Consider the following 13,227-nt stretch of genomic DNA (forward strand, 5'->3'; position numbering starts at 1 on the left):
GTATGACATTATTTTCACAGTAGCGCAGAGGCACATGGACGGCGAAAGAAACAGACGGAACACAGCGCTAAGAATTAACTGAGTGTTTGTCGCGTTAGGCGCATGTGTCAGTTGAACTTGCTCGGTTGATTTGTTTGTGTCTTCCTTGTACATTCCTTTTGTGTGTCGATATATATATATATATATATATATATATATATATATATATATATATATATATATCTGCTCTCGTCCAATAAACACTCAGTTGTTAGCGCTGTGTTCCGTCTGTTGCTTTCACCGTCCGTGTGCTTGTGCGCTATATCCGGCGTAAATAAACCATTGTGGACTTCTTTATCATGTGAGAAGCTTCTTCAACCTTCCCACTATCGAGCAGTGCGTCCAGTTCATGGTCTGCATCCTCAATGCTGAGGAGAAGTGTCAGATCGCCCCCTTCACAGTTGCCACTGCTGGGAGCTTTGACCAAATCGTAGAAACTAAGACAGTTCACGGTGAGCAATATTGGGCAGCAGTACGATAGTAGCATCCAGACACGAAACAATGTTTTTGCACCATTAGTACGCATATAGACATGCTGCAGCAGAAAAAGAAACGAACGTAACTTTCCACAGGTCAGGGCGGGCGGCGTCACTGAAGCAGCAGAGCCGGCGCGACTCGCATCGGGCGACGTATAAATAGAGTGCTTCGATGCCAGCGCCGCCGTTCAGGGTGGTGCCATCGGATGGATGGATGGATGGATGGATGAGGCTGAACCCTTTAAATCGGGCGGTGGCATACGCCACCTAGCCATGGCTATTAACATAATTTGTACTTTGTGGTGGGTGAAATTTCACCCCTGCCTTAATTTTATCCACCAATCAGATAACCTCTGTTTGGTTATTTCTACCCGCTTAAAGTCTATTTTGCCTTCACTGTCCCTAAACCCCAATGCTTTGAAAAAATCAGCCCCGTTGCCTTGCACTGTAGGGTTAAGCCCCTTACAGAAAAGTATGAGGTGTTCAGCCGTTTCCTCTTCTTCTCCACACGCACAGCACAACGTGTCTATACCTTGGTACTTGACTCGGTACATCTTAGTCCGCAATACTCCCGTCCTGGCTTCAAACAACAAAGAGCTTCCGCTAGAATTATCGTAGATATTTTCCTTGGCAATTTCTTGCTTGAAAGTTCGGTATGTGCCCAGTGCTGATTTCGTCTGCATCCCTGTTTTCCACAGACCCCTCTCTGTTTCCTTAACCTTTTTCTTAACCGCTGTTTCCTGGTTTGCACCCCTTCTGCAGTCCAAATATTTGATTGACAGTTTTCTGGTCAGCTTCCTCCATTTTGTATCAACATTCCTCATGTACAAATAACTGAAAACTCTCCTTGCCCACCGCTTTTCTGCCATCTCTCTCAATCGGTCCTCAAATTCTATCTTGCTGCTGGCTTCCCTGCCCTCGAATGACGTCCATCCCATGTCACCCTGTACCCCCTGATTTGGTGTATTTCCGTGTGCTCCCAGAGCCAGTCTACCTACCCCTCGCTGCTTAACTTCCAACCTTGCTCGAACCTCTGATCTCATGCACAGGACCACATTGCCGAAAGTCAAACTAGGGACCATCACCCCTTTCCAAATCCCTCTCACCACTTCGTACCTATTGTAATTCCACAGTGCCCTATTTTTCATCACAGCTGCATTTCTGCTACCTTTAGCCGTCACATATTTTTCATGTTCCGTTAGGTACTCAGCCCCATTGTTTATCCACACTCCAAGATATTTGTACTTATCCACCACCTCCAGCGTAACCTCCTGTATCCTATGCTCGCTGCCCTGATTATCATTAAAAGTCATGACTGCCGAGTTTTCTTTACTAAACTTCAAACCTAAGCTATCTCCCTCTTTACCACAGATGTCCATTAATCTCTGCAAGTCTTCCTTGCTGTCAGCCATAAGTACAATGTCATCTGCATACATCAGTCCTGGTAATGACTGTTTAATCCATTCTCCCTGCTTGAAATAGGAAAGGTTGAAGCCAAGTCCGCTCCTCTCTAATTTTTTCTCTAATCCTTGTAAATACAGCATGAACAACAGAGGTGACAGAGGGCACCCCTGCCTAAGCCCCTGCTGTATCTCTATAGGCCCAGATACCTTGTTTTCCCATTTTATAAGCACCCTGTTACTTTTATAGATATCTTTTAAAAGATTTCTTACTCCATCTTCCACCTCTAGAGTGCCCAGTATGTCCCACAAATCCTTTTGGATTACACTGTCATAGGCTCCCTTGATATCCAGAAAGGCAAGCCATAGGGGCCTGTGTTCCTTTTCTGCTATTTCAATACACTGTGTCAATGAGAACAGATTATCTTCTAACCTTCTTTGTTCTCGGAACCCATTTTGTAGTTCCCCCAGCACCTCCTCGCTCTCCACCCATGCCTGCAGTCTGTCCTTTATAATCTGCATCACCACCCTGTAAACCACTGACGTCACTGTTATGGGACGGTAGTTGTTTATGTCGGCTTTGTCCCCCTTTCCCTTATATATCATGCTCATCCTGCTCAGTCTCCACCCGTCAGGGGCTTTACCGTCCATTATCATTTTGCTCACTGCCTCTCTTAATGCTTTCTTAGATTTTGGGCCCAATGTCTTTATCAACATAATTGGGATGCCATCAGGACCTGTCGACGTGCTACTAGGAACCCTCTTCTCTGCCCTTTCCCACTCGCTTTGTGCCAGTGGAGCCACTGCACTGACTAGTCCATCCTCACCTGATTGAGCACATGCTATGTTTCGTTCTTTAAATTTTTCTGTCATCATTGTTCTTATATGTTCCATTGCCTCATCTCCCTCTAGCCGAACACCTTGAGCTGTAACTATAAACCTCTGCTCTAGGCTAGTCTTATTACTCAAGGAGTTGAGATGTTCCCAAAATTTCTTCGCTGCTTTTCTATCCTTTTTGTTTACTTCTGACAACCATTAGCTCCACTTTCTTCTGATCTTCTCATTGATCAAATGAGATGCTTCCCTTCTACCACTACCACAATATTTTCTTTGCTGAAATATGCAATTGCTTACGTTATTGCTTGTGCAGGAACAACAATTGGAAATTAGTCGAGCGTTGGAGGATAACGGAAAAGGAGGAATGGGGAAAAGCAAAAGAAAACATGTACTATGCTTTGCTGAGAGAAACTATACACCAGTCTGCATAAAAGCATCGATGCTTTCGCGGACTACGGGTTATTGGTACATAAAGAAAATGTGTATCTATATATGTATATTTCTTTTTATCTTCCTGCTGTACATACTTTTTTTCCCTATTGTTTCCTTTGACTGACTGGACAGTGTTCAGCCGCATGAATGACAAGCTTGTCAAGTGCATCGAGTCGACATGACGGGCTGTTGTGTTCCCAAGTGCACCGGATCGACGCGTAAAGGGCTTCGTTGTTTACGCTTCCCCCGGGACCCAGAGCGAAGGAAGAGATGGGAAGCCCAAGTAAAGCGGTATCACTGGAAATCAACGGATAGCTCCTACATTTGCGAGGTAAGTGTCAAGAAAGTTTAGACTATCGCATCGTGTTTTTCATTTAAATAAGAAAGTATTCTCTGATCCTCGCTCACGTACCTACGTTCGCTCACGAACTAAGCACTGCACCGATGCTGAGTAGCCTATGGTTTGCGAGCGCGTCGCATAGGCTTTAGCCGTTTTGATCGGCGCAGTCTATGCGAGTAGTACCCTTATTTTAAGAACTGACGAAAATGCTTCGCCGCGAAATAGCCTTACATTAGCTACAAATCGTCATGTAAACCACCTATTTTACTTTTTCACGGGAAGCACACATCGTGTGTCTCTTGTTTCTTTTTTTTTGTCCTCAGTTTCTTTTTGCGCTACTGGTTATTTGGGACTAAAGAACGCAGTGCTAGCATCTTCTGGGGAGAGCGGCTGTTGTGTACGTGGCAAGCGAAGCATTGTGATTTTCTCTGATTTCTCAGCAGATATCTTGCGGATCTCAGGTTGTTACGTTATATGGCTGATTTTTTTGACGAATATATTTGTAGCGTGGTGCTCGTAAGCCGATGGTCATTCGTGCCCATTCCCGATCGGAGTGGGTACTGCGACGGTCTTTAAGTGCCTGTGCACGGTATGCCCAGGTGTAGTAGAGTTAAGGTGCATCATCGGACCAAAATGTTTCGGCGCTTTCTGGCATGGTGTCTGTTGTAGCCTGTGCATTTCTTCGAAACGTGTGAAGCGAGGTAATACAGCATTGCTTCTGCTAAAATTTATTTTTAAGCACTGTAATGGGTTCTCTGTATTTACAAGGCAACTTTTCATATCAATAATCACTTTTGTTGTTTTACCTGTACTTAGAAACACTTTGAAGAGGACCAGTACGAGGGAAATCGACAGGATGGGCGCCGTCTGTTAAAGTAAACAGCCCTACATCATCATGGACTATATTTTCGAAGTGAAAAACATTGCTAATCTGTATTTGACTGTCTTAGTTTCATTTACGGTTTTTGTACGCGATATGTATGCAGTGTTGTTTATTTTTTCAATGTAGTTATCAGTGCTCTAATGGTTATTTATAAAATGTTCTGTACTCGCCATCGATGTGTTTGGCTGATGCGACGTATTCGATGGTAGCTGATGTATTCTGGCTGGATATCTTGATTAATATTACCCGCGGTTACGTTTTCTTGTTTGCATTCTTGTTTTCTATTTATATTGTGTGTAATAAGGTTGATGTACTCACTTGAACCCCCCCCCCCCCCCATGTAATGAATAAATAAAAAAAAAACTCTCACTATCCCGAATTGTGTGTCGAGCCTACCTTGCGAATTTTTTTTATCTCGTCTTTCAACATAACCTTCAGGCGCCACACAGTACATATAATTTTTCATGTACATATCTCTTTCATGATTGATTGTACTAGACATTATAAGTAAATGTATTTTGTGCATCGTTTGGTTTCTTGTGTGTACTACGCAAGATTGACACAGACAAGTTACGTTACATGTTTCTCTACAGCACTAACTAAACCTTATTTTCACATCGCAGTTATTTTTACACCAGCTTAATCCTGTCAGCACACAGTTTTGTGGGGAAAAAAAGCAAAATTGCGCGTAGATATCGTCAAATAATTGCAACGAACGCGAAGAGCACGCGCAACGCAAGGGAAACTAACCGCCGTGCGCGAGTGGCTGGCTACGGTAAAGGAGGCGTGACGTGTAAACCAAAATACAACAGCGAAAAAGAAAAACTTCCACACACAGGAGGTCGCAAACCCAGTGATGCTACTGCGGACTTCTGATTTGGAGCACTTTTTGGAGCATCAGAAATTTCATTTTGGAGCACTTTGGAGCAGGCAATTTGGCATTTGGGAGCAGCTTGGAGCAGCTGATTTTTCACATCCTGAAGTATTTCAAAAAAAACGAGTGTACAGGCGACACACACACACACACACACACAAATTGATATCGTGTCATATATTGCTAGTTTTCCCAGATGTCATTCCGTATATCCATAAACAGAAATGATGGACACATTGGCGGCAAGCAGTTATTATAATCACATGTCATGCTGCACTTCAAACAAGCGACAGTAGAACCCCACTGTTACGTTCCCGGGCGCTGCGTCTTCCCGGCTGTTAAGCTCCCATAGTACCCAATGCATTGGTAGCACCGCTGTTGCGTCGCAAATGTGGGACCGTTCCCGCATCATGTGGCCTCTGGGCTGCTGTGCCTTTGTTCTGCGTTTTTCATGTTTGTATGGCATTCTTTACTGCTGCTCTACAAAGAGCATGGTGCCTGGGTTTCAAACCAAGTGAGGTGCAGAACTATGTGGGCATAAATATACAGTAGTTCTAGCGTTGTACCTGCAGACTGCCTCATTGATAGCAGTCTCTAGTGCAGTCAGTGAGGCATTGTTTTTTTTTTTTTTTTTTTTGGTAGAATCGACCATGTTACTGAATGAAGGCTCTCATGCAGCCTTCTGAATCATCTTCCATTGACATGGAGGTTAGGAGAGTCACTGATAGATAGGCAGCAATGCAGCTGCTAGGTGCTTTCCAGCCTGTACTTTTGTATGATGCCTCACTTCTGCAGCCAGGTGTCTGTGCCAGCCCAAGTGGTCTAGTGAGCAGAGCTCATGATGAGGTTCTCTTTATGAAGGGGTGGTATATAGGTATTGTTACGAGATATCGTGGCATTACGATAATAGAGTCGGCACACGATGTGCTAAGTCGCGGGTACGAGGTGCCGACACGCGAAATGCCTGGTCGCGGGTCCAAATAATAGACGCTCGGTAAGCTCAATCGCGCAGTCGGAGGGGCCGACGCGCGAAATGCCTAGCCGCGGGTCCGAGGAATAAACGCTCAAGGTGTCGACACTCGATGAGCGATGTGCCGACGCGCGAAATGCCTAGCCGCGGGCTCGAGGAGTCGACGCTCGAGGTGCCGACGCGCGAAGTGCCTAGCCGCAGGTCCGACGAGTCGACACTCGGTGAGCGATGTGCCGACGTGCGAAATGCCTAGCCGCGGGCTTGAGGAGGCGACGCTCGTTTAGCTTAGTCGCGCCTTCCGAGGTGCCGACGCGCGAAATGCCTAGCCGCGGGCTCGAGAAGTTGAGGCTCGCAGGGCCGACGCGCGAAGTGCCTAGCCGCGGGCCCGAGGAGTCGAGACTCGCTGAGCGATGTGCCGAGGCGCGAAATGCGTAGCCGCGGGCTCGAGGAGTCGACGCTCGATGTGCTTAGTCGCGCAGTCGGAGGCGCGGATGCACGAAATGCTTAGGCAACGCCTCCTAAGCTTAGGCAAGGATCCGAGAAGCCCGCGCGCAATGTGCTTGATCGCCGAGTCGGAGACGCCTACGCGCGAAAGGCTTAGCCGCGTGACCGAGGATTCCGCGCCCGAAGCTAGGTCGCGAATCCGCGTCGCCGATGCTCCGAATGCTTGGCCGCGGGTCTGAGACGTCTACAAAAAGCGGGATCGGCCACGCTACTGAGATGTCCACGTAGCGCCCGCTCTAATACTAGTCGAGATTACGGAAACTGTCCAGAGATCGCGAAGAGACCGCAACAAGCGGTGCAGACGACGCCATCGCGAAGCGAGCACCGGACCAATTGGCGAACCGCGCTGGAGTCACGTGGCGGGCGCGGGCAATCGGTGGCTCCGGCACGACCTTCAATCATTTGCTTTTTCTGTGCTTGTTTCTGTATGGAGGAGATAGCTGAAGCGGCAAATTTGAAGACTGAGAAATGCGCTTTCCAACGAGTCCAAGATGGCGGCGCTCGGCTGCGCCGTTCCGGAGACATCGTGGCTTTAAAAACGCCGTTTCTTCGCGATTTCCGCGAAATTTTTCGGCACCTTGGCTGATACAACAATTTCTTTAGAGCACTTCTACTTGGTTTTCAGCGATGATATTTCGGAATCAGATAAATAAGAGTTACAGAAATTGAAAATGTGATTTTCAAAAAATCGATTTTTAGCCATTTTTCGCGATGCGAAAGCCGCGTCCCCCCTTAATCGGGACGCACGCGCTAGTGCTGTTTCGTCTCCTGTTCGCAACTAAGGCTAGCCCTATCATCGCGTTGCACGTTTTAATTCCCCGTTGGTCCAATTGTCGGCGCTAGACGCCGCCAAATCCGAGACTGTTTGGCGCAGTTAGGCGCAATTTTCGTCGATTGTATCAGGATGGCGCAGTAAATCCCATTTGGAGCACTTTGGCGCAGTTGGCGCAGGAGTGGAATCACTGCAAACCTTATATACCAAGCATCGAAGCGCAAAAAAATATATATATAGTGCGTATTTCAAACATACAGACGGCATGTTAAATGTAAATTGAATTAGGCAACTTGGGGCATGTTCCCGGCGCCATACATTTACGTCTTGGACCTTCGACGAGTTAACGGCTATTGGTTATAAAGATGTGCAGATGCGATACCGATAAAAAAATCCTCATCAAGGCAAAGCACTTGGAAGTGCGCCGCGAGTAACACTATTTATGAACGCAAGCGTAGCTGAGTCTCAGCTCGTGTGACTCAATATGGCGGCGCCAGCGGGGTTGTCTCCACCCTGGACGGCGGCGCTGGGCATCGAGGCACCCTAAGGCACCCTACGTGATGATGATGATGATGATTTATTGGCATCCCCTTTGAAACGGGGTGGCGACAAATAGTCACCTAGCCTGCTTGATTTAATCAGGTATACTACACATGTTCTTTATCTCGCATTTTTGTATACCTTTTTCAAAAATTTAGCTTGTACCGCTGCCTATGATTTTAAGAGATCAGGTAGTATCCATCTTTTCCCTGCTTTTTTTCCACCAGTACTCTAATCGTCTCTTGCTGATCTCTACGGCTGATCTGTTTATGTTTCCTTCCACTTTAAACCCAAGCGCTTCTGGGAGTTGCACGTTACCTACGGTTCTCGCTGGGTGGATCCCGTCGCATTCCATTAGGATGTGCTGAGTGGTCTCTGGATCTTTACTGCAGCATACACATGTCTCATCTAGTTCCGAATATTTGTTCCGATATGTTTTCGTCCTTAGGCAACCGGCTCGAGCCTCAAATAGCAAGGCACTATTAGGCACTCAAATAGCAAGGCGCGCGCTGACGTATAAACGTCAGCGCGCGCCCCCTCGCGGCTCCCTGCCGGCAGCTTCAAAGGCGCTGCCTGCCGCTCGGCACACTTCCCCATTCTAGCCACTGTACCCGGGGCGGCTGCGCCGGCGGCGGGCTCATTTGCTACGGGCACGACCTCGTCTGAGTCGGGCCCTGGGTAGTGTACAATGAAATTTTCCGACGTTCTGGGGACGCGTGTGGCGGACGGCGGTTCTTCGCCGTTCGAAAAGGGGCTCCGGGAACCGCCGCCGTCATCCGCTGTGTTGACGGCGCGCACGGAGGGAACCAATATTTCCCCGACTGAAGAGAATAGGTTCGGTAACCCGCCGAAGAATGCCGGCGTGTTGGTGAGGTGCGCGGGGTCGGGCACTCCTACATTTGTAGCGGGTGCGGTAGTGCAGTACGTGTTTGCACGGCCCACATTTGTGGGTGACGCGGCCGATGCAACGAGGCCCGAGTTTTCCCTGGCTCGACTGCAAATATTGGCCAACTCCATGAGATCGCTAAGTTCGTACTGCGGGCTCGTCATCGTGTCGCGGGATCCGGCTGCTCGATTGCGTCTGCAAACGAGAAATCGCGTTGGGCGCCAGTTGTCTCCGGGTTCTCTCAAGCCGCCTTTTTCGTAAGGCTTAGGCTTGACGGCCAACTCCTTTGTGCTTGCCTTGTACTACCGGGGTTCGGCGGTACAAGGACAGGCAGAAACACAACACACGATAGCGTAACAAGTGTAAAAAAATGTCACAGTTTCGCCCTAAGGGCGAAGCAATGAATGCGATAGCAACAGCGCAATGTCATACGAAGTAAGGTGAGCGGCTTTGGTAGCAATATGAATTGTAGTAAACATGAGCTGATTAAGTAAGCAGGTGTGCTGCGGCGTAAGTAGACCGACATGAAGAGAGACTCGATGACCACGAGAAGGCGCGTGTGAAACGGTGGTGTTGATGAGAAGCGCTTCCCGTGGGCAGCGCGTGCGAATTAAGGGACACACCTGTAGCGCTGCAGTGCCGATCTGGGCAGCATTGCATGTGCAGCGTGCGTTGGAAAATGTGGCCCGACTATTACAACTGAATGAACAAGCGTGGTGTGAGCGCGCACAAACAAACATGAATAGATCACACTGAATGACTGCAGACGACTGTCAAAACGCTGGCAGCAAGCGCATACGCCGCAGCGGGCGAGGTACGTGCGGTCTATTGCTTCAACGGAAACTGAGCGGCGAATGCACAGCGCATACAAAGGTCAGAGCCGCGTGGAGATAAGAGACGGTGCGGGCGAGCGACGAGCGCGGTTGTTGGCAGAGTAGAAGTGCCCCCCCCCCCGCTCCCTCCGGCGCTGGCTTCCCGCTTCCTTGCTTGCACGTCGGAGATTGAGTGCGTTCTCCGTGATAGCGCGCGTCCCCGCACTCTTCCGCTCGGGCATACGGCGCGCGGCGAAGATTTTATCTATACGGAACCTCACGGCGACGGCGACGGTAGAAATCCGGTTGAAGTGTCCATATAATTGCTATCGCAATAAAGGGTTTATTGCTCCATGGGAATTCGCGTGGAAGCAGGCTATAGAGTCGACCTCGACGTTTGTCGGGGCCGATAGTGGTCGAACGAGGTAGGGCGCGACAAAGGAGGGGAACGAGATGGTTACCTGAGCTCCGTCCTTCGTCGCGGCTCGTAGTCGTCTCCCATTTCTCCGGCGTGCGCCGGTCGCGCCGATCGCGACCGCCCCGCCTCGTTCTGGGCTCGGTCCAATGAGCGCGGGGCTCCGCGTACACGTCACCGCTGCGTTTGCAACCGGTTTCCAAGAGGATCGCGCCACCGCACGAAAAGCCGTTTGGCTCCCTGAACGGGAAGAGGGAAAAAGGCGTCTGCTCTCCTCACTTCCGTGGCGCGCGTAAGGACGCGGGAAAATATGAACCTTCATAATTCCCACAACCTTTACCATGGAGTGTTTTGAGTAAAATAATGGCTAAATGGGTGTACCCCAGGGTTTATATTGAGAACACCCTTTTAACACGCTTAAGGACGTTTAATTGTTTTGTGTGTATAGTGCCCTCTCTAATACACTGCTCTAGTGCAGGTTAAGGACCACTAGGTGATCAAAATTAATCTCGAGCCCTTTTGCAGAAGAATGGCGTTAATCGTATACCGCTCGTGTGCTTCATCGAGCTGTTATTTCAAGCTTCCGTTTTCGGAAGCGGCGATCCTCGGGCCGTGCGCGTCGCTGGCGCGAAGAGAAACCAGGGCGTCACTACAGTACATACAGTGTCTGAACTCAAAACGACAGGTCTCTGCAACTCCTGCAATCAACTCGGTGTGCACGTTCACGTGTGCGTTCAACTCTCTTTCTCTCCCCTTCTTTTTCTCTTTTCGCCCTTGCAATTCTTACCATATCAAAACATAAGGACGTATAGTTACTTTGTCCATGTTCAAGCAGATGCTGCTTATATAGGCGCTAACAGTCGCACGTGAACAAACAAAAAATGTTTTCACAATCTAACATACTTGAAAAGTGGTTGTGTTCCTGAGCTCCCCTAGGGAGGATACAGGGAAACTGGTAAATGTTAACCCGCGCACCGACATCATGTTTGCAAACAGCGGTAGGCGCCGTCGATATATGTTAGGCCCTATATTAGCGCCGTCGCGTAGGCTCTGCCTACATTCGCCACCTCCGCTTGCACTCTAGACTGGCGTTCTTTTTCTTTCTTTTTTTTCTTTTTTTTTTTCCAAGCGAAGCACCCAATCAGGAGCGGGCGCGCGCCGGGGGAAGGGCAAGGGAAGGAAAGGGCCTCGCGCACGTTGTGTCGGGTCAGCCGTGCTCCGCGCCAACCTTCCCTTTTCTCATAACGAACCACTAGTAGATTTAAGTGCACGCTCGGCTAACGGTTGGGAAGGCCACGCGTTGTTCGGTCGGCGGCGGAACAGACCGCTTTGGACGAGAAACCCCGTCAACGTCGCCGGGAGCAGGCTCGCGCTCGCCGTGTGGATCCTGCGTTCAATTCAGCCCAAGGCCAGGCTCGGTTACAACGGCAGGCAGCAGATTCCACATTAAAAGCCCGTCTCACCGAAGCCCAGCGAACCCCCGAGGCCAGGGAACGCGACACCCAATTTTGAGGGTACGACAAGCTTCGCGTGCCTCCCTGTTCCGGTGGCGACAAGTGTGGAGGCGCAGCTTGGCCGGGACGTCACCGGGGAGATGAAGGTCGGAGCCGCCGCGACTGCGGCAGAACTCTCGTTGACTCTGTGGCGAGTACATGTTGCCTTGACATGGGATGACCAAAGAAGATCCGGACACCCGAAGAAGCCGCCGCTCATCTGTGTGGACTACACTTCTCCGTCGGATGTACACAGAAAGCTCGGTGGTGGCGTGCTTCATGCAGAGACTCCAAAACACAGCATTTGAGAGTGACAAGAGGACTGAGGCAGGGCTGCCCTCTGTCCCCGCTGCTATACATGCTGTATGTGGCGGGGCTCGAGCAGGCTCTTCTGGAATCCGGAGTTGGATTCGCGTTCCATCTCATGTGTGACGGCGCGGCATGCACATGGACGCTGCCTAGCTTGGTGTTTGCGGATGACCTTGTGTTACTGGCAGAGCATAGCAGTGACCTACAAAACTTGGTAACTGTAGCTGCCCACCACCTGTGGCGTCTTGGTCTACACTTCAATGCCAGAAAATCTGCAATCTTGCAGTTTTCGGGCAAAGAGGAGGACATTGATGTGCGGCTTCCCAGTGGAGCAAGCATTCCAGTGTCGGATCAATACAGGTACCTCGGGGTGAACTTCCACGCCTCAGCGGTACTGTTTGACAAACAGGATGAACATGTTCGACAGGCGTCTGTGAGAGCCGCTAATGTGTTGCAACGACGGAGCTTGTGGGGGTGCAACAAGTTCATCCTGGTGCGTGAGCTGTGGAAGGCGATACACGTGTCGGTGCTCACATTTGCCAACGCCGTCATCTGTCTGTCCGCTGAAACACGCCAGTGGTTGGAACGTGGTCAGCACGGGGTTGGACGACTGGGCTTTGGATGTCATGGGCGTGTGGCAGTCGAGGCCATCCAGGGCGACCTCGGATGGTCCAGCTTCGAGGCACGCGAGGCAAGGAGCAAGGCAGCCTATGAGGGACGTCTTCGCCTCCTGAATAATGAGCGGTGGGCCCGGCGTGTGTTCCGGCACACCTCTAAAGGGCGTGAGCACGCAGTGGAGCAGGTGTCTCTACAACCTGTGCAGAAAGTTCTCCCTCTTTACTGACCCCGTCCAGGAGGACAGCGAAAGGAAATGGTTGATGGAGGTGCGAACAAGAGTACAGGAAGCAGAGACGTCGATGTGGCAATCCACTATTGACCAAAAATCCAGCCTGGCCCTGTATACAGTACATAAGACGGCCATCTCTGTGGAACGACTGTACGACAACAGTGTTGGCAGTGCCCTTTTATTTGAGACTCGTGCGGGAGCACTACGCACGAAGGTGTATAGACGCTGCTTCGACCAGTCCGTGGACGACAGTACTGTGCAGTGCAGGGCATGCGGGGATGACGAGGAGAACATTGAACACATTGTGCTCCGATGTGATCGTTTGTGCCCTCGTCAACCAGAAGGCATCACACTTCCCGAGGCACTTGGTTTTGTGGAAGCGCGAAACGGCCAGAACA

This window comes from Dermacentor silvarum, chromosome 2 (assembly GCF_013339745.2).
Source record: "Dermacentor silvarum isolate Dsil-2018 chromosome 2, BIME_Dsil_1.4, whole genome shotgun sequence".
NCBI lineage: Eukaryota > Metazoa > Arthropoda > Arachnida > Ixodida > Ixodidae > Dermacentor > Dermacentor silvarum.